Genomic DNA, 21,369 nt, shown 5'->3' on the forward strand with positions numbered 1-21,369 from the left:
CAATCTTCAATATCCCAAAAAACGGTAGAGATTAGAAGCAATTTTTGACAATGGGAACGTCTCAAGCCCAAATGACCTGAAATTTCCAATTGCTTGAACAGCGTGAAGTTTGATTCCAGTGCAAAACATATAATATATCAAGACTCTATCATCATGGATTAAATAAAACAACAATGAAGGAGAAAGCAGTAATTACACACATGATCAACACAGCATATTAACACGCTTTCTAAGACGCTAATAACTTTTATGTTGCAACTAATAACTTTTATGTTGCAACGATACACGGGATGGATATGGAAATGTGAAGTGATAATTTCTAAAATTACATGTATGATAAGGGTGTGAAAAATATAAATAAAGTTTGAAATTCGTAATTACTACAAAATTACGTACTAGACCGTATCTAGTCTCTATCATCATGTCCGATTGAAACGTTTCAAGTTGTGTTAGAAACATAACTAAAAGACGGTTCATATATAAGTGTAGACACTCATTTTCGTCCATATATATATTATACAGTTTGCAAACGGTTTTTGAAAATACTTATATAATATATAGTTTTTAAAACACTTTTGAAAACTATATAATATATAGTTTTTAAAACATTTTAGAAAATATATATAATGTATAGTTTTTAAAATCATTTTTAAAACTTATATAATATATAGTTTTTTAAAACATTTTTTTGAGAATTTATATAATATATAATTTTTAAAAACATTTTTGAAAACTTATATATAATATACAATATTTAAAACATTTTTGGAAATTATATAGTTTTAAAAAAATCACTTTTAACAATTATATAGTTTTTAAAAAAAAACATTTTTGAAAATTTATATATAATATATAGTTTTTAAAGAAACATTTTTAAAAAAATTTATATTATATAGTTTAAAAAAATACTTTTTATTTGTTATTATTATTATTATTCTTATTTATTATTTATTTGTTATTATTTATTATTATTTCTTGTTTATTTTTTTTGTTCAAGGTCCAAAATAAGGTTCACATAGTCTAAAGTGGGTCTGACCCAACCCGTACCTAATATATAAGGATTAGGGTTTTCAACGCCTGTCACAGGCGCCGCACAAGGGAGAAACCAACATTTAAGGTGCGAAGCGGCTGGCAAAAATCCCGGGATTGACCCATCCCGGGATGACCGGCCTCACGACGCTCACAACCCCCCGTATTTCGAAACTAACAAATGGCCAGAGGGGGTATAAATACCCCATTGTCGAACACTGCCGAAGACCATCAACGAAAAACAACGAAAACACACGGCCAACAAAAACCATCACCACAGAAATACCCTCGAAAATATCCGAAGCATAAACACAGTAACCCGAGGGAAACACCATCACGAAAACAACGACCACAGAAAAACCAACAAGCCACAAAAACACGATATCAAAGCAAAACACAAGCACATCAGACAAAAACAAAAAATGAAAAAACCAAAGCCTTTCTCATCAATAAGAGCGAAGAAACGACACCGGAGAAGAATGAACCATCGGTAGACAAACCATTCGCCGAGGAAGGTAAAATGTCGGAGCTTCCCTTTTAGATCTAGGCCAATTGAGGCCATTTCACGGTGATTGGTGGCTAGATTAGGGCTTTCGAAGGGTAGGTTTATAGGTAGTCGGCCGCCGTGGGTGATAGCCGGATTGTTCCCCAAGCGGCGGTCGTCAGCGGGGCTCCATCGGGGAGTTGAGAGGATTAGAGAGAGTTGATGGGCGTTTGTTTTGAGAGAAAGTGAGAAATGATTTGGTTTGGGGTTTATTTTTTGGTTATATACTAACCCATTGGACGACTCGCTTCGACCCGACCCGGAGGGGTGGGATCCGCGTGTTTTAGCGGTAAAAGGGGAAATTGTGTTTTGGTCCCCTCATTTTTAAACAATTCATTTTAGTCCATTTACCTCAATTTAATCCAGAATTCCTTTGATTTTCATCCTCTGTTTTGTTATTCTTTTAATTCAGTCCTTTTTTATGCTTTATTTTTTTATTACTTATTTAATATTAATTTTATGATATATACATTTTATTTATTTCTTTATTATTATTTCTTTATTTTTATTATTTACTTACTTATTTTTATTATTACTACTATTATTCTTATTCTTATTTTTTATTTTTATTATTATTATTATTTTTCCCTACATTTCATTACATGTGTATACATATATATATATATATATTATTCTTATTTTATTTTATTTTCCCCCCTTATATTATTTATTTATGTATTCTTTTTCATCTTCTTTTTTTGTTTATTATTGTTACATTTAGCATTTTTTTCTTACTCTGATTCAGCATTTCATGACAAATCTAACATTTCCATATTTTCAAGGGTCTTTGTTCAACCAATCAAAGGTAATTATTCAAATCAAATTTTAATTTTTAATATTTAATTTTTAATTTTCACAATTAAGACAACTGACAAATTAATTGGGACCGAAAAGGCGGTTCAAGGGTATTAATCCTTCCTTGAACGTAACCGACTCCCGAACCCGACATAATTCTGGTAAAACGCAGATCAGGTAAGATGGTGTCCGACCTACCTAAGATGTTTTTTAAAATGGTCGGTGGTGACTCTAACCCAATTATTCAAGTCGAAACCCAATTCCGGGCCCACCCGAAAGACGGCTGCGACAGCTTGGCGACTCCGCTGGGGACAGGTAAGTGAGTCAGGTCAGAATTAATTTTCGGTTGTCTTTTTAAGCGAAAATAACAAGTTTAAATTTTAATTTATTTATTAGATTATAATTATTTATCTTTGATTATTTTTCAAATAAATAGTTGTACTGACGTTTTTTTCAATGATTTCAGATTTTCAAAATTTTTATCTCAGGCTCTATACTTGAGCTCCAAACCCTTTTTAAGTGGGGGTGAAAGCAACGCCTTCGTGAGAATTTATTCTCTGTGCGGGCCTAGTAAGTAACCTTCTTGATTCATATACTTTATGTCTTCGTGTGAATTTATTCACCGTGCAGGCATAAGGGAATGTTTCCTCTCGAGTTTAACTTAGTCCACATAAGCTTATAATGGGCTTAGGACCAAGGATGTGGCAAGCGCAAGGGGGCACCAGCAGGGAGAACTCAGGTACCTTTCTTTAAAACCTAAACCAAGAGACTACAAAGAGTTAGAGCCCACCCCAAAGCCCCATTTCAAACCCTAGGCTGCTTTGATATTATTTCCTGCTTTATTTTCTGTTCAAAGCATGTGAACTAGAAATTTATGCGGTTAAGACTTGTTCAAAATACTCTTTCGGGATAAAGATCATGTCCGGGTAAGATTAATAAGCATGTGGGGTAGGACCTTTTATTATTTATTTTTCTATTATCCTTATCTTACTAACCTTTTTCCTTTAATTTTTATTTTTTTTTCATTTTTTCCATTTACATCATTCAAAAGAGGTGTTGATCAACAAAAAACGTGTTCGTTAAACATAAATAATCTGCATTAATGGACATAGGGGTTGTAATACAAGAGATAAAAAACGCAGAGGTCCGACTATGGTCATAAAAGATTCAGAAGAAAAAGAGAGACACTCTACAAGACAGTTATCTGTCACGTTCGATCGTTCGATCAAGAAGACATGGTGCCCACAATCGAAGAGTATATCACTTTGTTGGATTATGAATGACTCATAATGAACTGGGATTTACGCCAAGCATATAAAAAAAATCCACTTTTCGAAAATGGTTTAGCAAAGGTTGCAGGGGCAAGACGAGAAAAAGGTTGCTGACCTGAAGAGTCCCTTCAAAGAAAACAAGAACAAGATGGCAAAGCGATAGTTGAAATTGGAGGTCATTATTGATGAGTTCAAGAAACAAGCGAATGAACTTCAGATAGTCCCTTTGATGGAGGATTCCAATGGCATTTAGAAATGCAGTCATCCGAGACTTATTGAAGCAAGTACAAAAAGCAGCTCGTCACTTGTACGATTTAGCCAGAGGAGCCAGAACGGTTTGACATGATATTCAACCGGTGACAGAAAAAAGACGGAAGACGAATCAACCTGTCAGAGACTGTTCGGGATCTTTACCTTTAAAATGTTTTTTGTCTCTTAAGACGTAACACTTTTGTCCCCAATAAGGATTATTATAATAACATACATATTTTTGGATCAATGCCTCGAACATTTCATGCATCATGCATTCTTGCATATTTTGCATAATTTTTCTTTTTTTCATTGCATTCACATGAACTAACTAAAGATGACTCATAAGAGAGGGATATAAACACTGGACGTACCTCCACAAGCTTGGGACACGTGTCATCCTCACAATACAAGCGCAAAGGAAAATGGAAGCCAAGATTGCTCAACTTGAAGAGAACATACTAAGATTACAAAAAGAACTGAAAGAAAATAAATCGAAATCAAAAAAGTACCTTGGATTTCATCACTAGGAACCAGGACTTATTAGTTGACCAGATTATTTCACGGTTGTCTGGCTTGAATCAAGTGAATGCTCCTTGGGCAAGTGAGGCATCTTGATGAGGCCTTATTCAATTTTGAGGCATCTTGTTTGAATTTGTTTTTTTGAATTTTCTCATATTTGGAACTTGTTTTTGAACTTTCTTTGGATGTTTCAATGAATTTATGCGGAGCATTGAATAAAATTTATAACTTGAAATTATTTGAATATCAGCTGAATTAAAAAACTCTGTAAATGATTCAGAGTTACAGATTGTAACATCCTCAATACCGGGTTAGTGATCAAATTGTAAAGTTTCAGAATTTGGTGACGAGAGTAGAACCATGGATTAGTTCAATGATTTATTTGGAAATAAATCATAAAAGTTGTTGGTAATTATTAAATGAAGTAAAGGGTAAAATGGTTAATTGACAAGGAAAGATATTTTCTCCCCTTTATTAGGAGATTAACACGTGGGCGAGAGGAAGATGAAAACTCACTTTTTCTTCACTTGCTTTCTTCTTCTCCAACGTGCCCAAGCTAGGCAAAGGTGAGTTTCTTTATTTGTTGATTATTAGCTGAAATTTAAGGTTGAGTTTTGATTATTAGGTGATGATTAAGCATAAGAAGAGCTTAAATTATCTTGAAACAATAAGATGAAGAGAATAGATGGGATTAAAGAAAAGAGATGAATAAGTGAAATCTTAAAAGATGGTTCTTTAATAAGGTTTTAGAGTGAATTTGACTTGTCATCAATCTAATTAACATATATGAAGTATTAGAATTGGAGTTGTAACATGTTAAAATTTGGGTATGATTCTTGAATTTCTTAAGGAGAATAGGATATGGAGGTTAAAGAAATGATTATTGAGTAGAAATCAGGGCAAATATGTATATGTAAGTAAGGAATATGAAAGGGGATGAAATATGAAGCATTTGAGTTGAATTAAATGGATTTTCGGGCTTAAAATGCAAATTCTGGGCAAGGTGTATCGATGCACATTGAATGTGCATCGATGCACTCTTTAAAGAAGAAACACCGAATGCAAATGGTGCATCGATGTACAAGGAGTGCATCGATGCATCCCTTTAAAATGAAAACATCGAAGGTAATTTGTGTATCGATGCATGGGTAGTGCATCAATGCACATGTTAAAGAATGCATCGATGCACTGTAGCATGCATCGATGTACTTCAAGGGGAAATTGAAATAGACATTTCTTCTGGTGTAAGAAATGATAGATTAGATTATAACAATGGGATACTGATATGTATCAATGTATAATTATGTAGATATCGAACACGAACAAGTTCCGAGTTAAGTATCAAGTTAAGATTCGATCGAAAGAGAGGAAATCATAAAGTGGATTGAAACTTAGTGATGCCAAGGTGAGTGCACATTATTTAGTATTGATGTTAAATGGAAAATAAGACTTATGATAAGTCTATTTCCAATAGTAAAATGCATGAATTCATAGAGGTATGTATTTGTTATGATTTATATGTATGCATGAGTATATGTGTTATTGATATGATTCTATGATCATAGGATGTAAACTATGTGATAAGTGATAAGTGACTATATGGAATTATATTAGAACAAGAGATGACAATGATTTACATGTCATATGAAAACCAGAGAAGTGTTATAAGCAAAGTGACATATATGTGATATATGATGGTACAAATGATAATTATAAGATTATATGATAAAAGGAATCAATGATAGTGATAAGAATGAAGATGATGATATAGTTACTTGTGCGTATTTGATTTACAATAGGATATATGTTTTACATGACATGATATATATATGTGTTATATAGTATACGTGAGTACATGTTAAGGTATATGTGAATGAGTATAATTGATTGACATGATAATATAATAACAAGTCTATCAAATATATAATATGGACATAAAAGATCATAGGAACAGGAGATAAGAGATATGAATGATAATGGCATATATGTATGTATGTATTTGTTACATATAACATTATATGAGTTATAAGAAATGATTACTAGTAAATGTTTACATTATATGTTTATTGTCTCACTAAGTCATAGACTTAGCGTGTGATTATTTCACATGTAGGTTACAGAAGTGAGAAGAGTAAAGAGCAATGTGGAGCAAGACAAGTCAGTTCTCCTTACCAAAGGTCAGATCAGAAGAAAGATGAATAATATGTATGTTAACAACTAAAGTTTTAGTTGGCATGTATTCAAAATAATATATTGTATAAGCTCTGAATAGTTTTGTAAATGTTTTGAATAAGTTATATGTTATAAAAGTTTTAAATTATTCACTAATTTTGTACAAGCAAAAGTTTTGAAAAGTCAATGTGATACCTCAGACTCGGATCCAGGTCGGATACGGGTTGGGGGTGTTACATTTAATGGTATCAGAGCTAAGGTTTAGCTGATTCTAGGCTTAAACTGAAGTTAAATGAGTTTTAAAAATGTGTACATGCCAACATAGAGTGAAAATTTCTGATCTGATAGGGTAAGGAGTGTGATGTCTTGTTAATAGAGTTAAATTGTTATGTTATATAAGATAAGTGAATACTTGAGAATGATTTAGGAGATATATATGTTATATGATTGAATTGGATGATCATATACACACGTGATATATGATAGAAGAAATAATATGAGCACATGAATATATGAGAGCTTCCAAAGTGAAGCACAAGGCGATAGACCTAAAGGTAATATCATTCACCTTCCCTAGCCAGGCAGGGAGAAGAGCGAAAACCTCAGGGAATGCCTGTATAAGATTAGATAATGTTTCATGATGTTGAATGAATGTATAGAAATAGTTAAAAGAGTTAAGAGCACCTGAGTTCAAGGGTGAATTTGAGAAAGGTTCTGTTATTACAGACCTTTGAATAAATGATATGAAGATAATGTTAGATGGTTGTTATTTCTCCAAAGTGGAGAAATTAAATTGAGAAGTTTCATTATTATGAGAGAAAGCTAGAGTATGGTGGATAAATGTCACCATAAGAACGTTAAAAGATCAAATGATGTGGTTAGAATTGTAGAAGAGTTTAACAATAAGTGCATCAGTGATACGTTTATAAAATGAATGAAATCAGAGTTATGGATTTGAAACAAAGAAATAGTATAGTGTATAAGCAAGAGTATGAATATGATAAGGGTTTGTACTCTAGAAGAAAGAGTTAGTGTTGACTAACGAGATTACATGCTGAAAAATATGTTGATCATATGAATGAGATATAGTGAAGGAAATAACGATACTTATGGTTGAGGGAAAGTAAGGATTGAAAGAGAAGTATAAAGTAATATGAAATGATTATGTGTATTAAAGTACATATAAGGATTAAGAAATGATGAAAGGTAGGATGTATATGATTGGTTGACTAGGGTTTGTGCCCTAGATTGAACAGATGTTATTGACTAGATATTAGAGTAAAAGTGATAGAGTTATATGATGGTAGGAAAAGATAAAGTTGAGTTAATCAATTATGATGTGAAACTGAATATAGTTGTGTATTCTGATCAGATCACTATGATGTAGAAAAAGAGATAAGTATTTGCATGAAACCTTAGGGAAGAAAAAAATACAAGTATAAGAAATGATAAAGAATGAAGCTCTGTATAAGAAATGGGTGATCAAAGTTATGAAGATGCAATAGAGATTGGTACATAGAGATGAGTATATGTGATAAGACAAGAGTATATGAATATGAAAGGAAATATATGATTTATGTATAAGGAGATTTCAATTTGGAACAAATAAAGGAATAATGGAATAAAGGAATGAAAGATTAATTAAAGGAAGTAGCATGAGAACATTAGAAGATATGTTCTTATTGATATGTTCAGTGAAAATTCGAGGACGAATTTTCTTTAAAGGATGGGAGATTTGTAACATCCTCAATACCGGGTTAGTGATCAAATTGTAAAGTTTCAGAATTTGGTGACTAGAGTAGAACCATGTATTTGTGCAATGATTTATTTGGAAATAAATCATAAAAGTTGTTGGTAATTATTAAATAAAGTAAAGGGTAAAATGGTCAATTGACAAGGAAAATATTTTCTCCCCTTTATTAGGAGCTTAACACGTGGGGGAGAGGAAGATGAAAACTCTCTTCTTCTTCACTTGCTTTCTTCTTCTCCAACTTGCCCAAGCTAGGCAAAGGTGAGTTTCTTTATTTGTTGATTATTAGCTGAAATTTAAGGTTGAGTTTTGATTATTAGGTAATAATTAAGCATAAGAAGAGCTTAAATTATCTTGAAACAATAAGATGAATAGAATAGAAAGGATTAAAGAAAAGAGAGGAATAAGTGAAATCTTGAAAGAGGGTTCTTTAATGAGGTTTTAGAGTGAATTTGACTTGTCATCAATCTAATTAACATGTATGAAGTATTAGAATTGGAGTTGTAACATGTTAAAATTTGGGTATAATTCTTGAATTTCTTAAGGAGAATAGGATATGGAGGTTAAAGAAGTGATTATTGAGTAGAAATGAGGGCAAATATGTATATGTAAGTAAGGAATATGAAAGGGGATGAAATATGAAGCATTTGAGTTGAATTAAATGGATTTTCGGGCTTAAAATGTAAATTCTGGGCAAGGTGTATCGATGCACATTGATGCACATTCAATGTGCATCGATGCACTCTTTAAAAAAGAAACATCGAATGCAAATGGTGCATCGATGCATAAGGAGTACATCGATGCATCCCTTTAAAATGAAAACATAGAAGGTAATTTGTGTATCGATGCATGGGTAGTGCATCGATGCACATGTTAAAGAATGCATCAATGCACTGTAGGATGCATCGATGCACTTCAAGGGGAAATTGAAATAGACATTTCTTATGGTCTAAGAAATGATAGATTAGATTATAACAATGGGATACTGATATGTATCAATGTATAATTATATAGATATCGAACACGAACAAGTTTCGGGTTGTGTATCAAGTTAAGATTCGATCGAAAGAGAGGAAATCATAAAGTGGATTGAAACTTAGTGAGGCCAAGGTGAGTGCACATTATTTAGTATATTATGTTAAATGGAAAATAAGACTTATGATAAGTCTATTTCCAATAGTAAAATGCATGAATTCATAGAGGTATGTGTTTGTTATGATTTATATGTGTGCATGAATATATGTGTTATTGATATGATTCTATGATCATAGGATGTAAACTATGTGATAAGTGATAAGTGATTATATGGAATTATATGAGAACAAGAGATGACAATGATTTACATGTCATATGAAAACCAGAGAAGTGTTATAAGCAAAGTGACATATATGTGATATATGATGGTACAAATGGTAATTATAATAGTATATGATAAAAGGAATCAATGATAGTGATAAGAATGAAGATGATGATATAGTTGCTTATGTGTATTTGATTTACGATAGGATATATGTTTTACATGACATGATATATATATATATATGTTATACGTTATACGTGAGTACATGTTAAGGTATATGTGAATGAGTAAAATTGATTGACATGATGATATAATAACAAGTCTATCAGATATATAATATGGACATAAAAGATCATAGGAACAAGAGATAAGAGATATGAATGATAATGACATGCATGCATGCATGTGTGTGTGTGTGTGTGCATGCATGTGTGTATGTATATATATATATATATATATATATATATATATATATATATATATATATATGTTATATGTTATACGTGAGTACATGTTAAGGTATATGTGAATGAGTAAAATTGATTGACATGATGATATAATAACAAGTCTATCAGATATATAATATGGACATAAAAGATCATAGGAACAAGAGATAAGAGATATGAATGATAATGACATGCATGCATGTGTGTGTGTGTGTGTGTGTGTGTGTGTGTTACATATAACAGTATATGAGTTGTAAGAAATGATTACTAGTAAATGTTTACATATATGTTTATTACCTCACTAAGTCATAGACTTAGCGTGTGATTGTTTCGAACGTAGGTTACAGAAGTGAGAAGAGTAAAGAGTAATGTGGAGCAAGACAGGTCAGTTCTCCTTACCGAAGGTTAGATCAGAAGAAAGATGAATAATATGTATGTTAACAACTAAAGTTTTAGTTGGTATGTATTCAAAATAATGTATTGTATAAGCTCTCAATAGTTTTGTAAACGTTTTGAATAAGTTATATGTTATAAAAGTTTTAAATTATTCACTAATTTTGTACAAGAAAAAGTTTTGAAAAGTCAATGTGATACCTCGAACTCGGATCTGGGTCGGATACAGATTGGGGGTGTTACACAGATCTTTGACAAAATAACACGATTAAAAGCCGATAAAACAAGAGACTTTGACCTTACCCAGAATATACACTCGAACATCATATCCTTCTCTTACAAGAACCAATATAGCATTCTCCTCTCATCAGGGTATAAACAAGAGAATTTACATTTAGGTCCGCATAGGTGCGGACAACATGGAGCATCTTTTACATATGACAGTTATTATACTTTTTGTTTAAGACGTTCAATGATGATCGTTATCTTTACAGATGGAATAGTCGAGTAGGTGAATCTAGTTTAGGTCAGTTACTTGGAAATTAAACTCTAAAGATGAGATTCCTTGACTTTTAACAACACAAAGACTATAACAAGTTCTTCTTGACAAACTTAATGAATTGGACTCGTATACCCATATTATAATTATATATATATATATATATATATATAATAAAACTTGAGTTGTTCCTCTAAAGCAATTGGTTAAATGTCCCGGCTTTATGGATAAGATTCAACTAGCCTGACAAAGGTGATTATATTATACAATAAAACTTGAGTTGTCCCTCTAAGGCAATTGGTTAAACGCCCCGACTTTATGGATAAGATTCAGCTAACCTGATAAAGTTGTTTACATATTGAGTTGTCCGTCTACAGCAATTGTTTAAATGCCTAAGCTTTATGGATTCAGCTAGCCACACATGGCGAATTAAACTTATTTAAATAAGGAGTTTCGGTAAAAATAGACTAAGGGAGTTAAGGAACACCTGTTATAGTCAAATACACAGGAGCACTCAAGAATTTTATTTTTAGACCGATATTTCTGCACTACCTTTATTAGAGGAGCTTACAAAACTTGAACAAATGGAAGATTTCAGAGAACCGAAATAGAAGGTATAGTAATTGATAATGTTAGTTGCGTCATTTTGTCCGCATCCAATTAAAATGGCAAGCCAAAGAAAAAGCATGTTGCGATGTTTCAAAAAATGACATTTTGGATGACTGAAACCTTAAAAATGAGGCCAACCTAAAGCTAACTCATCTATTTGAATATTTGTCAAAGAGTTATAACTCTTAAAGCATTAAAAGAGATATTGATTCATTTGATATACTTTGAACTCATGTTTATAATTTGATTCAATTGCAAGCCTGAATTAAGGAACAATATTTTACAGAATTTCCCCCCCTAAAAACAAGAAAAAGGAAAAAAATATTTTCAAATAGGACAGTCTCAAATATGAAAGGTTTGTAAAGCCAAAGCTCGAGAAGCAAATGGGACACGATTGATCCCAAGGACCAGATTGGCGGACAGATCACGGGACTCTAATCCAAGAGATAAAACATAACTCATTCATGTTGCATGTATCTTAGGCATACTTAAGAGCATCACATTTATTATTTTTCGCATACATGCTTTTTTTTAAGCTTTTAGAGTCAAATTTCGACTTCAAGACGAATGATACTTGATTTGAAAGCACCTTTAAAGATTGATGGTGGTTGTTTAACTCAGCAACAAGAAGCTACACCTCAACCAATTCGACGGATTGAAAGATCGATAATCAACTTTAGATGAGTTCGAAAACCAGTGTCCAGTTCAGATTAACTCAACGACGAGTGGCTAGTTCCCGATTGACGTTTTCAAGTCATATTTCAATTCTACGACGGAAAATATCCGACTGGCAGAATTTATCACTAGACTTTCCTGTGAAGGGTAGTCATCCAAAAATCACATTACTTGGTTCAAACCCGCTCAGGGGAACCACCTGGAAATTATGACCGACTTAGACCTGTGAAGGGAAGCCATTTTTTTAAGAAACTATCGGCATCATAACTCAAGGGTTGTCTGTCAGCCAAGACCTTCGAGTTCAACTACGCTAAGCTCTAAGGCACATCATTTGCAGCATAGCTCAAGGCTAAAATGGTTATCTGCCACCAAGACCTTCGAGTTTGATTACGCTCAGCTCCAATGTATATCATTTGCAGCATAACTTAAGTTGAGAAGGGTTATCTGCCAAACAAAGATCTTCGAGTTTGACTACACTCAGCACTAAAGCACATCATTTGCAGCATAACTTAAGTCGAAAAAGGTTATTTGTCAAAGACCCTCGAGTTCGATTACACTCAACTTCGAGGGAACATCATTTACAGCATAACTCAAGGCTATAAGGGTTATTTGTGACCAAAAAACCTTCGAGTTCGACTACGCTCAGCTCCAAGGCATATCATTTGCAGCATAACTTAAGTCGAGAAGGGTTATCTGCCAAACAAAGACCTTCGAGTTCGACTACACTCAACTCCAAGGCACATAATTTGCAGCATAGCTTAAGTAGAGAAGGCTTATCTTCCAAAGACCCTCGAGTTCGATTACACTCAGCTTCGAGGGTACATCATTTACAACATAACTTAAGTCGATAAGGGTTATCTGCCAAAGGCCCTCGAGTTCAATTACACTCAGGTTCGAGGGCACATCATTTACAGCATAACTCAAGGCTAGAAGGGTTATCATTCACCAAAAGACCTTCTAGTTCGACTATGCTCAGCTCCAAGGAACATCATTTGCAACATAGCATAAGTCGAAAAGGGCTATCTGTAACACCCCTAACCCGTATCCGACCCGAATATGAGTCTGAGGTGTCACGTTGACTTTTCAAACTTTGTCACTTAAAGAAAAACAGGGAAATTTTAAACTTTCATTAAAACAAAATACGTTAATTTACATAAAAGAGATCACGAAATATAAAATCGATCAGAGCATTCGTAATTAACAACTTATTACATGTCAACACTCTATACACAACCCAAAATACCTACTTTGCCAATTACTTCTGATCTGATCTTTTAGTAGTGATGTTATTCTTGCCACTTCTAGTACTGCTCTTCTTGTTTCCTGGTACCTACGTGTAAATCACTTACACGCTAATTCATATACTTAGTAAGGCAATAAATAAACATGTAGCGATAGATTCATGAATACGCATTCTTACTATTTGATCATGACATTTCAATATGCATGTATATATTTCACTATAACTGATATAATCATGTCATGTACATATGAAACTTATCTTCTTGTATCACTTTCACCTTAATTTATCTTTCAATTGCCCATGTGCATTATTGAGAATAGAGGTATTTGAGTACATTGAGGTTGTGCATTGATGCTATCACCACAGCTCAATAAATTCCCTCATGAGGCACTGAATATTTGTTCAGTATTTGTCCCGAATGACCACTGGATACGTCCCGAAGAACTAATATACCCTCGACTCTTGGCATGCCAACTATACCTATAGTTATCGTATCATATAACATGGGCTTTAATATGAATAAATTTCTCATTTCATATCTTTTCATCACTTTTCATATAAACCCATAATTTTTTCCATTATTTCACATACCTGGATTATATTCTGTGGCAATGATATTCGTTACTTCAATGTCATATGAACATATAATGAATTATGCATGCAATCACTATTACAATAGTATATATGTGCATATACATGGGTATGGAATCATTAATTCAACTATCAGAGATAGACTTATCACAAGTCTTGTCTCTATACACTTTAACTATAAAATACACTCACCTTAGCCTTGCTTTGATTCGATTATAATCCTTCGATTGTTCTGGTATAAGATTACGCTCTAAATCTACATAGTAATACATTGATACTTATCAGCATACGAATTGATATATTCCAAACTATTAATCCTTACGCTAAAAGAAAGCTATTTCCATCTCTTACTGAAGGTATGCATCGATGCACTACACCATGTATCGATGCATCCCTTGACGGGTACATCGATGCACTATCCATACATCGGTGCATAAATCCTATTCGATGTTTGTATTTTAAGCAGGTGCATCGATGCACTAATGACATTCGATGTTCATTTATTTTAAATGAGTGCATCGATACACTCCATTTTCATCGATGCACCTTCACCAAATTCTGGGATTTTCTCTTGATACATCGGTACATATTGAATGTGCACCAATGCACTCTGTCCAGAATTCATTTCTTGAACCCGAAAACTTATCCATTTCAGCATAAATCTTTCATGTTTCATCCCCTTTTATATTCTTAACTCCAATACACATACTTAAACCAATCTATACTCATTTATTTCATCTTAAACCTCATAATCCTATCTCCTTGTGAAATCCAAGAATTATACCAACTTTGCAACATGATTTAATTCCACTTCTAACCCTTAATATGTCTTAACTAAATTGATGAAAAGTAAAATTTAACTTCTAATTCTAGATATGAACTCTATTCCAAGATTTCATTCAAGAACCTCTAATCTTTAATCTCTTCTAACTCCATCATCCTTAGATTTTAAGATAACCTAAGCTTTCCTTAAGCTTAGTTATCATCTAATAATCAAAAACCAATCTTAAATTTAACAAGAAACTCAATAATCAGAAAACTCACCTTTGTTTTGCTTTACACGTACAAGGAAGAAAGAAGAAGAAAAAAACTCTGGAAGCCTTTGTGTTCTCCCCTCTTCCACCCACGTGGATACATATATAACCCTTCTTTTCTTATTTCCATATAAATGACCTCTTTGCCCTTCTATTCCTTCTTTCTTTCATTTCAATTCCATACAATAATTTATAAATAAATCTTTATACTATTCAATCATTCTATTTTAAATCACCAAATTATGAGACTTTACAATTTAATCACTAACCCGGTATTGAGAATGTTACAAATCTCCCCCTTAAGAAAATTTGTCCTCGAATTTTCATTACGCAAAGAGATAAACAAGACTTTAACCAATGGAATAGTCTTGTTTCTTAGTTGTTTAACCTCATGAGCTAGTATTTGAATAGGTTCCTCTTTATAAGTCAAATTTGGTTGAACATTGATCTCTTCAGTATTCACAATATGAGATGGATCAGATCGATACTTCCGAAGCATTGAGACATGAAAGACATTATGTATCTTTTCCATTTCAGATGGCAAAGCTAGCTGATATGCTATTGATCCTACTCTCTTAATAATCTCATAGGGTCCAATGAACCGAGGACTAAATTTTCCTTTACGTCCAAATATCAAAACCTTCTTCCAAGGAGAAACACTTTGTCTCCAATTTGATATTCTAATTCATTTCTCTTTAAATCTGTATATGATTTCTGTCTATCAGCTGCTGCTTTGATTTACTCTGAATCACTTGAACTTTTTCTTCCATTTCTTGAATCAACTCGGGACCAATAATTTCTTTATCGTTAAGCTCAAACCAATTCAACGGCGTACGACATCTTCTTCCATAAAGAGCTTCATAGGGAGCCATTTTAATGCTTGACTGATAACTATTGTTATATGCAAATTCAGCAAGTGGAAAATACCTTTCCCATGATCCTTTGAATTCGATTACGTAGGCTCTTAGCATATCCTCCAAAACTTGGATAGTTCGCTCGGATTGTCCATCGGTCTGAGGATGAAATGTTGTACTAAAGTTCAACCGAGTTCCCAACGCTCTATGTAATGATTTCCAAAATTACGATGTGAATCTAGGATCCCAATCAGAAATTATGGAAACATGTATACCATGTAAACGTATACTTTCTCTAACATATGGTTCGGCATATTTATCCATGGAGAAATCAGTTCGCACCGGGATAAAATGGGTTGATTTAGTCAATCTATCTACAATCACCCAGATTGAATCCCTTTTGTTCGGAGTTAAAGGTAACCCCGTCACAAAATCCATTGTTACATTCTCCCATTTCCACTGAGGAATTGATATTGATTGTAATAGTCCCGACGGAACCTGATGCTCAGCTTTGACTTGTTGACAAGTCATACACTTTGATACAAATTCCGTAATGTCTTTCTTCATTCCAGACCACCAATATCGACTCTTGAAATCTATATACATTTTGTTTCCTCTTAGGTGCAGCGTTAATGGACTACAGTGAGCTTCCATTAATAGATCAGTCTTTAATTCATTATCATTTGGAATCACTAGCCTCCCTTGATAATATAGGTTCCCATCCATTTTCATCTCATAATCTGTACACTCTTAATTCCTTATTTGATGTAGCTTCTTTGAACACTTTTCATCTCTAGCCTGCAATACTCTAATTCGATCTAGCCATGATGGCTTGAGAGTCAATTCCGCACATATGGTACCGTCTCCTCTTAACGATAATCTAGCATCCAAAGCTCGTAAGGCTACAAACGTCTTTCAACTTAAGGCATCCGCTACCACATTCACTTTCCCTGGATAGAAATCGATCATTACGTCATAATCCTTGAGAAATTCCACCCATCTTCTCTGTCTTAAATTCAACTCTTTCTGAGTCATCAAGTACTTTAAACTCTTATGATCCGTATACAAGTAGCACTTTTCACCATACAAGTAGTGACGCCAGATCTTAAGAGCAAACACTACGGCTGTAATCTCCATATCGTGTGTAGGATAATTCTTTTCGTGTGGTTTTAGTTACCTCGAAGCATAGGCCACTACTTTTCCTTCTTGCATTAACACGTATCCCAAACCGTTATAAGATGCATCAATGTACACTACAAAGTTCATGCCAGACTCAGGTTGAATCAACATTGGAGCTTCTGTCAAAATCTTCTTTAACCTTTCAAAACTCTCTTGACATTCGTGGGTCCACGAAAATTTTATCTCCTTTCTCAACAGCTTAGTTAAGGGTAATGCTATTATGGAAAAGTTTTTAACGAACCTTCGATAATAACCAGTTAATCCCAGAAAACTTCTAACTTCCGATACATTCTTTGGAACTTCCCACTCCAGAATAGCTTTAATCTTTTGAGGATCCACTCGAACTTCTTCTGCAGAAATTACATGTCCAAGGAATGTCACTTCACTCAACCAGAATTCATATTTAGAAAGTTTAGCATAAAGTTTCTCATCTCGTAAAATCTGCAAGACAATTTTCAAATGCGAACTATGCTCTTCCTCTGACTTTGAATATATTAAAATATCATCAATGAAAACCACCACGAACTGATCTAAATAGGGTTGAATATTCTGTTCATTAAATCCATAAAAGCAGCTGGTGCATTCGTAACTCCAAACGGCATCACGATAAACTCATAATGACCATACCTCGTTCTAAACGCCGTCTTTTGAATATCTTTCTTTTGAATCTTTAATTGGTGATAACTTGAACGTAAATCAATTTTCGAGAATACTGAAACTCCCTTTAATTGATCAAATAAGTCGTCGATTCGAGGAAGTTGATATTTATTCTTGATAGTCACTTTATTGAGTTGCATGTAGTCAATGCAGAGACGCATTGAACCATCTTTCTTCTTAACAAACAAAACTGGATCTCCCCATGGTGAGACATTCGGTCTGATAAAACCTTTTTCCAGTAATTCTTGTAATTTAATCTTTAATTCTTACAACTCTTTTGGAGCCATTCTGTATGGTGTCATTGCAATAGGTGAAGTTCCAGACATTATTTCAATCTGGAATTCCACTTCTCTATCTGGAGGCAAACCCGGTAACTCTGCAGGAAAAACATCAAAAAATTCTCTGACTATAGGAATTACTATAGGAATTTCGTCAATTCCTTTCTCCTTGGTTCTAACATCCAATACATTAGAAATGAACCCTTAACATCCCTATAACATTAACTTCTTCGCCGACATTACTGAAATTACATTTGCCAATGGATTCCATCATTCACTAAATATCACCACTTCTACCCCTTCTGGACTTCTCAGCGTTACTCTTTTCATTCTACAGTCAACATTAGCATAGTAATGATATAACCAGTCCATTCCCAATATCACCTCGAATTCGTCAAAAGGTAATTCCATCAGATTAGCAAGAAATTCAATTCCCTGAATCCGTATGGGACATCCTCAATGTAACATTAGTCCACCAAATCCTTGATTGCCCTCTTAACAAGGAAATTACTTCATCTAGCTTCTCAGCATCGGAACAATGAAGTCCCTCAAGCATGACTTTCACATCATTAAGCCAATGATCCGTAGTAACAGGGCCTTCCCCAGCTTCCCCTATATTCATTTTCGGAGTTAAAATAGTAGGAGGTTAGAAACGCGTCAATACCACGTCTAACGTTCTAAAGAATACATCTTGTTCATTCACAGTCACTCCAGAGGGTGTATGTTCTTCACTCTGCCTGGCCAGGGCAGGTGAATTGCTACTTTCAGCAGGTCTATCATGTCCCGCTTCATTTCTAGAACTACTATGTATGGACATCTATTAAGACACAATATTATCATTCTATTAGCAAAACAACATACTTACTATTTTATCAGATCAGAAGTTTTCACTATTTTGTTGGCATGTATACATTATAAGACACTCTAGACTTCAGTTTATGCCGAGAATCGACTAAACCGTATCTCTGATACCATTAAATCTAACACCCCTAACCTGTATCCAACCCGAATATGAGTTTGAGGTGTTACGTTGACTTTTCAAACTTTGTCACTTAAAGAAAAACAAGGAAATTTTAAACTTTCATTAAAACAAAATACGTTAATTTACATAAAAGAGATCACGAAATACAAAATCGATCAGAGCATTCGTAATTAACAACTTATTACATGTCAACACTCTATACACAACCCAAAATACCTACTTTGCCAATTACTTCTGATCTGATCTTTTAGTAGTGATGTTATTCTTGCCACTTCTAGTACTGCTCTTCTTGTTTCCTGGTACCTATGTGTAAATCACTTACACGCTAAGTCATAGACTTAGTGAGGCAATAAATAAACATGTAGCGATAGATTCATGAATATGCATTCTTACCATTTGATCATGACATTTCAACATGCATGTATATATTTCACTATAACCGATATAATCATGTCATGTACATATGAAACTTATCTTCTTCTATCACTTTCACCTTAATTTATCTTTCAATTGCCCATGTACATTATTGAGAACAGAGGTATCTGAGTACATTAAGGTTGTGCACTAATGCTGTCACCTCAGCTCAATAAATTCCCTCATGGGGCACTGAACATTTGTTCAATATTTGTCCCGAATGACCACTATGTCCCGAAGGACCACTAGATACATCCCGAATGACCACTGGATACGTCCCGAAGGACTACTGGATACATCCCAAAAGACTAATATACCCTCGACTCTTGGCATGCCAACTATACCTATAGCTCTCATATCATATAACATGGGCTTTAATATAAATACATTTCTCATTTCATATCTCTTTCATCACTTTTCATATAAACCCATAATCTTTTCTATTATTTCACATACCTGGATTATATTCTCTGGAAATAATATTCATTCCTTCAATGTCATATGAACATATAATGAATTATACATGCAATCACTATTACAATAGTATATGTATGCAAATACATGGGTATGAAATCATTAATTCAACTATCAGAGATAGACTTATCACAAGTCTTGTCTCTATACACTTTAACTATAAAATGCACTCACCTTAGCCTTACTTTGATTCGATTCTAATCCTTCGATTGTTCTGGAATAAGATTACGCTCTAAATCTACATAGTAATACATTGATACTTATCAGCATACGAATTGATATTCCAAACTATTAATCCTTAGGCTAAAAGAAAGTTATTTCCATCTCTTACTGAAGGTATGCATCGAAGCACTACACCATGTATCGATGCATCCCTTGACGGGTACATCGATGCACTACCCATGCATCGTACATTGATACTTATCAGCATACGAATTGATATTCCAAACTATTAATCCTTAGGCTAAAAGAAAGTTATTTCCATCTCTTACTGAAGGTATGCATCAAAGCACTACACCATGTATCGATGCATCCCTTGACGGGTACATCGATGCACTACCCATGCATCGTGCATAAATCCTATTCGATGTTTGTACTTTAAGCAGGTGCATCGATGCACTAATGGCATTCGATGTTCATTTATTTTAAATGAGTGCATTGATACACTCTATGTGCATCGATGCACCTTCAACAAATTCTGGGATTTTCTCTTGATGGATCGGTACACGTTGAATGTGCACCGATGCACTATGCCCAGAATTCATTTCTTGAACCCGAAAACTTATCCATTTCAGCTTAAATCTTTCATGTTTCATCCCCTTTTATATTCTTAACTCCAGTACACATACTTAAATCAATCTATACTCATTTATTTCATCTTAAACCTCATAATCCTATCCTCCTTGTGAAATCCAAGAATTGTACCAACTTTGCAACATGATTTAATTCCATTTCTAACCCTTAATATGTCTTAACTAGATTGATGACAAGTCAAATTTAACTTCCAATTCTATATATGAACTCTATTCCAAGATTTCATTCAAGAACCTCTAATCTTTAATCTCTTATAACTCCATCATCCTTAGATTTTAAGATAACCTAAACTTTCCTTAAGCTTAGTTATCATCTAATAATCAAAAACCAATCTTAAATTTAACAAGAAACTCAATAATAATAAAAGTCACCTTTGTTTTGCTTTACACGTACAAGGAAGAAATAATAAGAAAAGAACTCTGGAAGCCTTTGTGTTCTCCCCTCTTCCACCCACGTGGATACATATATAACCCTTCTTTTCTTATTTCCTTGTAAATAACCTCTTTGCCCTTCTATTTCTTCTTCCTTTCAATTCAAATCCATACAATAATTTACAAATAAATCTTTATACTATTCAATCATTCTATTTTAAATCA

This window comes from Hibiscus syriacus, unplaced genomic scaffold (genome assembly GCF_006381635.1).
Source record: "Hibiscus syriacus cultivar Baekdansim isolate YM2019G1 unplaced genomic scaffold, ASM638163v2 tig00110954_pilon, whole genome shotgun sequence".
In the NCBI taxonomy this organism is placed as follows: Eukaryota; Viridiplantae; Streptophyta; class Magnoliopsida; order Malvales; family Malvaceae; genus Hibiscus; species Hibiscus syriacus.